Genomic DNA, 10,898 nt, shown 5'->3' with positions numbered 1-10,898 from the left:
TGGTTGGGGAATTCATGTGGAGGTCAGAGTGGAAGCAGGTGTGAGAGGGTCCAGCAGAAGAAAACATGGCTGCCAAAGTGTTTGAGTCCATTGGCAAGTTTGGCCTGGCCTTAGCTGTTGCAGGAGGTATGGTGAACTCTGCTTTATATAATGTGGATGCTGGGCACAGAGCTGTCATCTTTGATGGATTCCATGGAGTACAGGACATTGTGGAAGGGGAAGGGACTCACTTTCTCCTCCCATGGGTACGAAAACCAATTATCTTTGACTGCCATTCTCGACCACGTAATGTGTCAGTCATCACTGGTAGCAAAGATTTACAGAATGTCAACATCACACTGCGCATCCTCTTCTGGCCCATTGTTAGCCAGCTTCCTCGCATTTTCACCAGCATAGGAGAGGACTATGATGAGTGTGTGCTTCTGTCCATCACAACCAACATCCTCAAGTCAGCGGTGGCTTGCTTTGATGCTGGAGAACTAATCACCCAGAGAGAGCTGGTCTCCAGGTAGGTGAGCGATGACCTTACAGAACAAACAGCCACCTTTGGGCTCATCCTGGACGACGTGTCCTTGACACATCTGACCTTCGGGAAAGAGTTCACAGAAGCGGTGAAAGCCAAACAGGTGGCTCAGTAGGAAGTAGAGAGGGCCAGATTTGCAGTGGAAAAGGCTGATCAGCAGAAAAAGGTGGCCATCATCTCTGCTGAGGGCGACTCCAAGGCAGCTGAGCTGATTGCCAACTCACTGGCCATCGCAGGGAATGGTCTGATCGAGCAGGAAGCTGCCGAGGACATCGCGTGCCAGCTCTCACACTCTTGGAACATCACCTATCTGCCGGCGGGGCAGTCCGTGCTCCTCCAGCTGCCCCAGTGAGGGCCCACACTACCTCCACCTCTGCAGGTTGACTGGCCACAGCCCCGATGATTCTTAACACCGCCTCCCTTCTGCCCCACCCCAGAAATCACTGTGAAATTTCATGATTGGCTAAAAGTGAAGGAAATAAAGGTAAAATCACTTCAGATCTCACAAAAAAAGAAAGAAAGAAAGAAAGAAAATAGATTTTAGAAAACAACTACTTTAAGAAAAAAAATATTCAGTGGTTACAGTTTGAGGACTCATCAGTTTGAAGTGAAAATTCTCTCTAAGTAGATACTACTCTCCTTTTTCAGTTTTGTAGTCTCCTAAATTTACTTTCTCTGCTGACCTTTTAAAATCTCCCTCTGGGCCTTAACTAGAGCAATAAAAAACGAGTTTGGCCAAGACTTTTAGAAATGTTACTCCTGGGTGGCTCTCTGAACCTGCCTAATAAAATACAAAAAACAAGTTACTCTTCCTCAATTAATCGACATTGGGCAACAATAGGGGGTGGAGTGAAATATTCTCAACTGTCAATTAATAACAAACTTAAATGTCACATGTAACAGTTATTAGAAGTGAGTTATGGATTCCTCATAAGTGGGGTTTAAATGATGATATAAAATCATCTAGTTAGTTTTTCTTTCTTTCTTTTTCTTTGAGATGAGTCTCACTCTGTCACCCAGGCTGGATACAGTGGCGCGATTTTGGCTCACTGCAACCTCCACTTCCCTGATTCAAGCAATTACCCCGTCTCAGCCTTCCGAATAGCTGGGATTACAGGTGCACACCATCACACCCAGCTATTTTTTTTTTTTTTTTTTTTTTGTATTTTTAGTAGAGACAGGGTTTCACCATGTTGGCCAGACTGGTCTTGAACTCCTGACCACAGGCAGTCTGCCCACCTCAGCCTCCCAAAGTGCTGGGATTACAGGCATGAGCCACCTTTCTAATAAATAATTAGAAAAGGAAAAACTTTTCTAATTATTAGAAAAGTTTTCTAATAATTAGAAAAGTTTTCTAAATTAGAAAACTTTTTCCTTTTCTAATTATTTATCTTTAGCTATTCAGAGAAAAACTTTTGTGGCAGCAACACAATTACATTCATTTAGTAATTGAGAGTCAAACATTGCGTGCTAGGCTAAAGGGAATACCAAGAACTTTAAGAACTGGTCCTTTCCTCAAAGGAACTTAGGCCATGTATCTGTAAAATCAGTGTGCTTTTCATAGGCATTCTTGAAAATTACTTGAATAAATCCCACGTTTAAAAATGATTTAAAAATTATTCTCATCTGACATTGTGTGTTTAAGAGAAGACCAAGAATAAATACATGTACATTCCTTATAGTAGAATAAAGCCCCTTTGCAACGGGGAGAATGGAAGCTGCAACAGACTTTGTTGGTGGCCACTGGGCCTTTGTGAGTTCTTGGCATTTGGAAGCCTATTTTCATTATTTCAGGTTAAAATTCTCCTGCTTGTCAATAGAGAAGCCTTAATTTTTCTTTCTAAAGTCTCAGAGTCTCACTCTGTTGCCCAGGCTGGAGTACAGTGGCACCATCTTGGCTCACTGCAGTTTCCGCCTTCTGGGTTTAAGCGGTTCTCCTGTCTCAGCCACCAAGTAGCTGAGTTAACAGGTGCTCACCACCACGCACAGCTAATTTTTGTATTTGTATTTGTATTTTTTAATTTATTTTAAGACAGAGTCTCACTCTGTTGCCCAGACTGGAGTGCAATGGCACAATCTCCACTCACTGCAACCTCTGCCTCCCGGGTTCAAGCAATTCTCCTTTCTCAGCCTCCTGAGTAGCTAGGATTATAGGCAGCCACCACCACGCCCAGCTAATTTTTGTATTTTTAGTAGAGAGAAGGTTTTGCCATGTTGGCCATGCTTGTCTTGAACTATTGACCTCAGGTGATCCACCCGCCTTGGTCCCCCAAAGTGCCGGGATTACAGGAGTGATCTACCGCACCCGGCCAGTGTATTTTTAGTAAAGATGGGGTTTCACCATCTTGGCCAGGCTGGTCTCAAACTCCTAACCTCAAGTGATCCACCTGCCTCGGCCTCCCAGAGTGCTGGTATTACAGGTACGAGCCACCACCTGGCCTCATAAATATAGTTCTTTACGAAAGACAACACCACTGGCCAATCATCAGAAGGGCAAGCACTTTAGGTCTGTATTTCAGCAAGAGATTTACATTCCATAGATCCTTTCACTCTCATTCCATCAGAACTTTTTGTAGGCATTTATGAGATGGCTATTTGGGGTGACAGATATAATCTATGGCCATAGAACTGGGAAATGGACAAAACACTGACTCGAATCATGTTAGCTACAGACAAATGAAGAAATCATTCATTTAGTCACTCTTTAATTAATTAATGTATCCATTCTACTATTATGGACTGAGCACTGCTTTAAGTACTGAAGAATCCATGCTAAATAAGGATGAGTAGAGTCCCTACCTGTGGGTTATAGTATTGTGGGAGAGACTGACATTAATTGAATAACCCAAACCAGTGTAATGAATACAGTGAATACAGTGGTGACACATGGTGAAGGCGAGGTCCTTGGAGTTATGCTACAGCATGTGCTAGAGGAAGCATGAAGGGCAAAAGGGAAACTGAAAAAGATGGTGTGGCTGAGTCTCACAGAAGGAGAGGACCATGGTACCTGGTACCACTGAAGGATGGGCAGAGACATGCATTCAAGGGCTCGGAGGCAGAGTTAAGGAAGGACATCAAGCAGTGCTTTCTTGTGATCAGATTTATGAGAAATGATGGTAGCTTGAATAGCATGGCTGTAGTCAAGGAAGAAAGGGAGTTTGATGAGATATTGAGGAGATGGAATGAATAGAGCTTGATGATTGAATAGATCTTAGAGATGAGGGAGAAATAAGGTCAAACATGATTCTCAGGTTTGTGGTTTGAGAAAATGGAAGAACACTCGTGGCATACACTGAGATAGGAAGTACTAGATGAGAACCAGGATTGGGAATAAAAACTATCCCTTGGTTTTAGACATGCTGAGTTCAGACATGTTGATATGGAAATTCAGCACTATTCAATAGAGCTTTCTGTGAGGATGGAGGTGTTCTGTACCTACACTGCTGAGTATTTTAGCCATTACTCACATGTGGCTATTTACATTTAACCTAAAATAAAAGATTTAGTTTCTCAGTGGCACTAGCCACATTTCAAGTGCCCAACAGCTATATGTGGCTAGTGATTTTTGCATTTGACAGTGCAGTTCTAGAGCCTAGAGAAGCAGCCTAGGTTGAAAATATAAAAAATTAGCCAGGCATGGTGGCTTATACCTATAATCTCAGCACTTTGAGAGGTCAAGCCAGGAGAATTGCTTGAGGCCAGGAGTTTGAGACCAGCTTGGACAACACAGTGAGATCCTGCAGCTATAAAAAAATATGAAGATAGTCTGGGTGCAGTGGCTCACACCTGTAATCCCAGCACTTTGGGAGGCTGAGGCGGGCAGATCACCTGAGGTCAGGAGTTCGAGACCAGCCTGACCAGCATGGAGAAACTCCATCTCTGCTAAAGATACAAAATTAGTCTGGCATAGTGGCACATGCTTGTAATCCCTGCTACTAGGGAGGCTGAGGCAAGAGAATGGCTTGAACCCGGGAGGCGGAGGTTGCAGTGAGCTGAGATCTTGCCATTGCACTCCAGCCTGGACAGTAAGAGTGAAACTCTGTCTAAAAAAATAAATACATAAACATTAAAAAATTAAAAAGTTAAAAATTAGCCGTACATGATGGTGCGCACCTGTAGTTCCAGACTCAGGAGGCTGAGGTAGGAGTCTTGCTTGATTCCAGGAGTTTGGGACTGCAGTGAACTATGGCAGCAGCACTGCACTCCAGCCCAGGAACAGAGCAAGACTCCATCTCTGAAAAAAAAAAAAAAAAAAAAAGAGAGAGAGATGTGTGTAGATGAGGTTTAAGACTGTGAAGACAACTTTCTAAGGAAGAAGGGAAGGTAGTCAGTGAAAAGAGGAAATGGCTAGGACTGAGACTACAAGACCTTCAACCTGTGAAGGCTGGTGAAGAAAAATGAGCCTTCAAAGGATACCAAGAAGTAATCAGGGAGGTAGGAGAAGAACGGTAAGAGCTTTGTCATGTAAGTCAAGAGAAAAGGATGTTTTGAAAGGGAGGAATGAGCAACAGCTAAGTGATTCTAGAAGGCTGAGGAAGACGAGACTGAAGGTGTTTATTGGATCAGTGAGACATTGGCCATTGGTGACTTTGGTAAGAGCTGTTTCAGAGGAGGGATGAGGCTGAAACGTTGACTAGATGAGTGAGGAGGGGGTGAGGTAATGGAGAGATACTGACAATAGAAGAAAAGAAATCATGAGCTCCTTGTTCCATGGGCTACCAATAAAACAGGGAATTACTTTAGCCAAATCAAGCTAGAGTGATATAGCATAGATATATGTCTTCAAAGCACTGCATTTATCCTACAATGTTACCAATTTTGAATCCTTTGTCATGAATATGAGGAGACAGATGTCTGCTGGGCTTTACTCCTACTCCAACTACCTTGGAGGGTGAGTATGAAATAGACCATGTGAGGGCCTAGAGGCCATGTTGAAGTACTCTTTATCCTAACAACAATAAAAAGCAACTGAAGGCTTTTCTTTTTTAAAAGCCATTTTATTATCTAAAATGTAGAGCATATAGAAGAAGAGAGAAAAATGTAACTCATCACTCCTGGGTATTATTCATCACCTGACCCCAACACCTTTCAGCCTTTAGTTCTGGCCCATCCATACCCCATCTACTTACACGAGAAGTTTTAACCATGGGCGTGACATGATTACACTTGTGTTAAAAAGACCATTCTTGCTGCTGGGTAGAGCAAAAGTCAGAACATTTCCAGATAGTAAATATTTTAGGCTTTGCTGGTCGTACAGACTTTGTTGTAACTACTTAACTCTTGTTGTAGCTTGAAAGCTGCACTAGATAATATGTAAATAAATAAGTGTGGCTGTGTTCCAATAAAACCTTATTTATGGACACTGAAATTTGAATTTCATATAGTTTTTGCATATCACAAAATATTCTTCGTCTTATTTTGATTTTCCCCCTCACAATTTAAAAATGTAAAAATGAATTTTGCTCATAGGCAATACAAAAACAGGTGGAGGGCCAAATTTGGGCTCTAGTTTGCTAAGCTCTAGGGTATAGAATGAATTGCAGCAGGCAAGAGAAGTTGTAGGAAGACTTGCCCGAGGCTATTGCAGGAATCAGGACAAAAATCTCACTATTCCTGTACCTAGTAAAGAGAAAAGACAGCATCGTAAACATTTATTAGGTACTATACCATTGAGTATCTATTATGCCCTAGGCACAATGTTAGGGCTGAAGATATACAAATAAATGAATAAGAAATAGTTTTTGCAATTGCAGCTAGTTAGGGAGACAGATGTGTTTTGTTCTGTCATGTTGTAAATACCACAACATGGTACTATGGAATATACATGAAATATTGATTAATTCTGTGTGACAAACATCAAACATGGCCTTAAGAGTGACATTTAGCCAGTGTAGTGGCTCATGCCTGTAAGTCCAACACTTTAGGAGGCTGAGGCAGGAGGATTGCTTGAGGCCAGGAGTTCTAGACCAGCCTGGGCAACACAGTGAGACACTGTCTCTACAAAACATTTAAAAATTAGCCAGGCATGGTGATGCATGCTTGTAATTCCAGCTACTTGGGAGGCTGAGGTGGGAGGATGGCTTGAGCTCAGCAGTTTGAGGTTACAGCGAGCTATAATCAGGCCACTGCACTCCAACTTCAGTAACAGTATAAGACCTTGTTTCTTAAAAAAAAAAAAAGAGACATTTAGGCATTTAGGTAGGAACTTGAAAGATGAATAGAAGTTTACCATATAGGGTAAGGTGGACGGAAGGAAAGGTTTTTAAGGCAGAGGGAAAAGTATACATGGATGCAAAGAGGCTTGATACACAAGCTTCTGCCCCATCTTTCTTTCAGATTACTGCTAACTTGAGGGGAATGTAGGAGGTAACTGAATGAATCTGTACAGGTTAAGGAATCTGTAAAAATGGAGTATCTCTGGTTTCAAGAGAGAGGATAATTGGTGGAATATTAAATGATCCTACATGACCTGGGCACTGGCTACATCTTCCACCTCTCTTACCATTCCCCTCCTTATTCACTCTGCCCTGGGCACACTGGTCTTTTTGCCATGTCTTTGAGATGCCAAGCACAAGGCTGCCTCAAACTCTTTGTCCTTGCTGTTCCCCCTGCCTAAAGTCCGATTCCCTCCCTCTCCTCATTCCGCAGGGGCCTTCTCTGGCCAGCCTATCTAAAATAGATGCTATTCTCTTAGGTTTACCTAGTTGCCTTTTTTTTTTTTTCCCCGTAGCATTTATTATTACCTTATTCATGTGTTTGTTGTCTAGCTCCTCCCAACTAGAATGTAAACTCCATGAAGGCAAGTCTCTTCTCTGTTACCTCTAGAGTCTACAACAGTGCCTGGCAAAATACAGCCACATGAGTATTAGTAAAATAAATCAACAAAAGGAGTGGGGAGAGGGTAGAGAAGAACCCAGATGAGTTGGTATTGCAGGAGTGCAAGCTCAATAGTCTCTGTTTCGTTGGCTGAGTAAGATGGGAATTCATCCTCTGAGAGGAGACTGGGACTCAAAGTTTTGAACATCTGTGGAAGATGAGAAAGAGTAACACAGGGAGAAAGTTGAGAACTTAAACATTTGAACTCAAGCCAAACAGATAATTACTTGTACTGTGCCAAGGGGAGAGGGGTGAGAACCAAAAGAGAAGATAGCTCCTCCCCACTCAGAATGTGGTAATTTGACTTATCTTTCTTGGAGTTGAATAGAGAATTATAGAGTGGGGAAAACCAAACAGAAGCTCTTGAAAGAATAAGCAGGTGAGGGTGGGAGTGGAGAGAAAGTGAAACTTGGTAGAAAACAACCCATCTGAGAGCCATGTTTGAGTGGTACAGAATCTGAGAGAATGAAACCGAAGCACAGACAAGTGTTCTTTGGTTTCACGCTTCTGTGATTAAAAAAAAAAAAAAAAGGAAAGTCCTCAATATACCTGCTGTTTGGCAGCTGGGAATTCTCAATTGGCTAGAAGTGAGTTTCAGGACATATTGCCAACTGCTGTCCCTTTTCTCCTCCCTTCCCTTGGGCAGGGCATTTGTGTAAACAGACAGCAAAGAAATAGAACTGGACTGTCTTATTCCAATTCTTCTCTCCTTGCTTCCATTTCTATTGTAATTATTTTATTAATAAGCCAGGGCTGCCAACGCTCATACTAAATATAATTTACTATTGTGTACAACCAGTTTTAGGGTGGTGATGAGACACGGTTTTTTGGTGAGAACTGGAAGGTTAGTGACCAATATCCAGAATTCTTTTTCTAGATGACTGTGGATCATAATATCTTTGGCTGTTTTGGGGGCTTCTTTGTCTGCAAAAAAAATTAAAAAAAAAAAAAACAGTGGAATATGAAGTAGGTTTTTTGGTGTAAAATAGTCCCTTTACGAACTGCAGGTTACCAAAAAGAATTGTTGCTTCCCAGAACTACCATTCAACCCAGGAATCCCATTATTGAGTGCATACCCAGAGGAATACAAATCATTCTACCATAAAGACAGATGCATGCGTCTTTATGTGTTCATTGCAGCACTATTCACAATAGCAAAGATGTTGAGTCAACCCAAATGTCCATCAATGACAGAAAATGTGCTACATATACACCATGGAATACTATGCAGCCATAAAAAATATCAAGATCATGTCTTTGCGGGAACATGAATGGAGCTGGAGGCTATTATCCTTAGCAAGCTAATGTAGGAACAGAAAACCAAATACTGCATGTTCTGACTTAGAAGAGGAAGCTAAATGATGAGAACTCATGAACGCAAAGAAGGGAACAACAGACATTAGGGCCTACTTGAGGGTGGAGGGTGAGAGGAAGGAGTGGAGCAGAAAAGATAACTATTGGGTACTGGGCTTAATATTTGGGTGATGAAATAATCTGTACAACAAATCCCTGTGATACGAGTTTGCCTATGCAACAAACCTTCACATGTACCCCCAAACCTAAAAGTTAAAAAAAAAAAAATTATTGCTTCCCACATACGTGCTAAATTTCAGTATTAGGGTATCTTTTATTATTAAGATTCTAGAAGTTAACATGTTCCCAAATGATCTCCTCTTTTCTGTAACTTGGTCCACTCATGGTCTTCTCCATTTTGGTTTGTGGCAACTTCCATCCTTTGGGACAAAAACTTAGGGCTTCTTTCTCTCATATTTCACATCTGTCAGGAAATTCTATGGGTTTGGACTTGAAAATATATCCAAAATCTGACCACTATTTGCCATAGCTGCTGTTACCGCCCTTGCGCAAGCCACTTACACCTTTTGCTTGGCTTACTACAAGAGTTTCTTACGGTTTTCTGCTGACTTTCAGTTTTCCACAGCAGCTAGAGTGATCCTCTTAAAATATGTCAGCTCACAGCACTCTTCTGTTCAAAACCTTTCCATAACTCCCCATTTCACTCAGAGCAAAGGGAAAGTCCTTAGAATAGCCTACAAGGCCCCTCTTGTCTGGCCCTTCATATCACTCCATCTCATCTCCTACTATTCTCCCCCATCGTCTGCTCCAGCTATCTTAGCCTCCTTGATGGTCCCAGAATTTGCCAGGCAGGCTCCCACATTAGGCCTTAGCGCTGGCTGTTCCCTCTGCCTGGAAATCTTCCTTCATATTCGTGGAGTTCACACCCTCCTTTCCTTCAAGACTGTGCTCACACACTGCCTTTTCAGTGAGGCTTACCTTGACCACCCTATTTAAAGTTGCTCCTGTACACCTCATCCCCTTCCCTTCCCTTATTCTATTTTGTTCACAATAACTACACTTGTCTTGTAAACTTTTTGTTCATTAATGTATCCCTAGGACTTAGAAGAATATCTATCATGTGGTAGGTATTTAATAAATATTTACTGAATGAGGGATGAATTTATTTTGCTTAACTCAGTATAACCCTCTTAAGAAAAACAAGACTATAAACCAGATTTTTTGAGAACGTTAAATTCTTTCTTTTTTTTTTCAGGTGGAGTTTCGCTCTTCTTGCCCAGGCTGAAGTGCAGTGGGGCGATCTCCACTCACCACAACCTCCGCCTCCCGGGTTCAAGCGATTCTCCTGCCTCAGCCTCCCGAGTAGCTGGGATTACAGGCATGTGCCACCACGCTCATCTAATTTTTATATTTTCAGTAGAGACGGGGGTTTCACCACGTTGACCAGGCTGTTCTCGAACTCCTGACCTCAGGTGATTCGCCCGCCTCGGCCTCCTAAGGTGCTGGGGTTACAGGCGTGAGCCACTGCGCCCGGCCCAGAACGTTAAATTCTAATTGAATTAACCGTAATTTAGTATTGCCACATACAGTAGCTGAGATGGTGCAACAGGGAGTTCGATGGAGATTCTGATTAGGGACATGGTGGGCTAAGAAAGAATTGTCTGTTCTTGAAACTAGATAAACCCAGGGGATTTACTCCCCTTCGGGTTCTAGAATCATGTATAAAGGCAGAGAAAAGTGATTCTGAGTGAACTTGCACTGACAACTTACTAGAACGAGGCTTCCTGGAGTTAGGGTTCCCGGAGTATGTGTCTCCCTGGAAGGTGGAAGAAGAGCCTGAACCTGCTCTGCTACTCTTTGGAAGAGAGCCCTGCCATTTCCCTAGGCCTTGGCCTCCCTCCCTGGAAAAGGATGGTATCCACCGACTCCCCGTATGGGAGGCTGCTTGCAGGGTGTTCCCAGCACCTCCCAGGGAAGCTCCTCAGAATGCTGCCTGCCACCTTTTTTCGCTTTTTAAAAAAAATTATTTTTATTGTGGTAAAACATACACAACATAAAAGTTATCCCTTTATCCAGTTTGCGGCGTACATTTGTTAACCTCACAGCAAGTAACATGAGTTTTAAATTAGAATTTGGACAACGGCAAATGAAATGAAAGGCGAACAATCCGAGAGCCGGGTCACAG

The 10,898-nt window shown here is 42.4% G+C and overlaps 1 pseudogene; it reads left to right on the top strand.

Annotated features, from left to right (window-relative positions):
* On the top strand, window positions 1-875 carry LOC111536999 (annotated as a pseudogene).
* The last annotated feature ends 10,023 nt before the right edge of the window (window positions 876-10,898 follow it).

This window comes from Piliocolobus tephrosceles, chromosome 1 (assembly GCF_002776525.5).
Source record: "Piliocolobus tephrosceles isolate RC106 chromosome 1, ASM277652v3, whole genome shotgun sequence".
Lineage (NCBI taxonomy): Eukaryota > Metazoa > Chordata > Mammalia > Primates > Cercopithecidae > Piliocolobus > Piliocolobus tephrosceles.
The sequence above is the reverse complement of the archived record's forward strand: the minus strand, read 5'-3'. Positions and strand labels throughout refer to the sequence as shown.